This window comes from Opisthocomus hoazin, chromosome 13, assembly GCF_030867145.1.
Source record: "Opisthocomus hoazin isolate bOpiHoa1 chromosome 13, bOpiHoa1.hap1, whole genome shotgun sequence".
Classification (NCBI taxonomy): domain Eukaryota; kingdom Metazoa; phylum Chordata; class Aves; order Opisthocomiformes; family Opisthocomidae; genus Opisthocomus; species Opisthocomus hoazin.
The window spans coordinates 20946969-20948797 of NC_134426.1; positions in this window are offsets into that span (position 1 = coordinate 20946969).

Below are 1829 nucleotides of genomic sequence, written 5' to 3' on the forward strand. Positions count from 1 at the left end.
CAGGATTTATTCACCCTCCCCATCTGCAAGTTAATCTCTCATCTCTTCCTGGTACAATATAAATGACAAAAAAATCCCTTCATTCCATTGCACTACCGCAACCCTATATGCATAGAAAGGCAGATTAATTATCTGTAACGGGGAAAAGGAAGAGGGGTTTATAAAAGGGATTTGAAGAACCTCTACTGCACAGGTAGTTCAGATGTTAAGTACATGAATTTTGTTGTTTGGGATTTTTTTCCCCACTTTTTTTCTTGTAGTCACATAATGCATCCCTATACAAACATAACTTGAGTAAGTGCAGGCGAGGTTGTACGTAGTACTGCAGACACATTATTCTTGACCAACAAAAAAAATTCAGCACAAGAGGCTTGAACACTAGCACAGTGACAAGTCTATGCTGAAAGCCCATCTGGGGTGTGGGAAGTGGTGAATGAGAATGCAAAGCACATTTCTGCATATAATGTGCAAAGGCTTGATCTCCATAACCGCACTCAATTTGCTACATGCACAGCCAGAGATGAAAATGAGATCAAAACCAGCCGGGAATGGTTGTCCTGAGAAGATACAATAACTGTTAAAAAAATCTAAACATAAAATACAAATACAGAAGCAACAGAACATTGTTAATAATACTAAAAGACAGAAACACACTGCTGTTAAAAGAAGTTTCAAGTATTATTCCAGATCCAATTTCAATCCTACTCACAGGAGAAAATGCCCAGAGATTAGGAAGAGAAGTCCACACCAAAGTGTATTTTTAATAGCATACAGGCATGGTCAACAGACCCAACCTTGCGACAGTTGTTTTAAAAAATAAAAAACTAAACAGAAACATATCGTTCTAATTAGCATTCATATCAAGATGTGCATTACTGTAAATAGTTGTTTAATTCAGTGACACCAGTAGACATGATATGCTGCATCATTTGTGCTCCATTATATCACAAGACACTGTGTGTATGCTTTTTAACATCGAAGTAGAAATCCTGCTCATAAAGTAAGGCATACTTAAAAACAACATGGTATCTACAGAGGTAACTTTGCATGCATTCTTCTCATTCTGCTTCACTCTTCCAGGTATGATGAAAAAGAAAAATAAGAAAAATTGGTCCCAGTTGAAGTTTGTCAACATTAGCTACCAGATTATAATGAGACAGACCAGATCGTATCAGTTTGTGGGGGTGGGTGGGTTGTGTTGTTGTTTGGTTTTTTTTGTTTGTTTTTGTTTTTTTTTGTTTTTTTTTGTTGTTTTTTGTTTGGTTGGTTTTTTTTTTTAAATGATGTATGGGACATTTCCTGAACAAGCTTTGCAGAAGGCATAAAAATAAAATCTACAAGTTTTATGTCAGTGACACCAGTGTTCCCCTTCATCATCCCTATCCAGAAATGCCTCCACATTGCTACAATTTGTCCAAACTGAATTATTTTCTGTAAGATTGTTCCTTCCAGTAAAGCTGCTATATTCTGTTTTAAATTATAGCTTTTTCTACATTTTCACCAGTGTATGCATTCTAGAGAACAGCTGCATGGCAGAGGTACATATTTAGCATACGGTATCAAACCAAAAAAGAAATACAAAAAATGAACCAGTGTGCCCTACTGGCTGCTCTGTCAAAAGCACTGTTTGGTCTTCTGTTATAAAACACTACAGAAGTAATGTTAGCAGAAGTCTGTTCTGCTTCAAGTATTACCCCAACTTTAAATGTGATTTTCAAATTTTTGTGCAATTATTTCTGTAATTTAATGTGAATAAAAACATCAACACGATTAAACTAAGAAAAGAAATTGTAACACTTCCACTACAACACTGCACATATGGTAGAAGC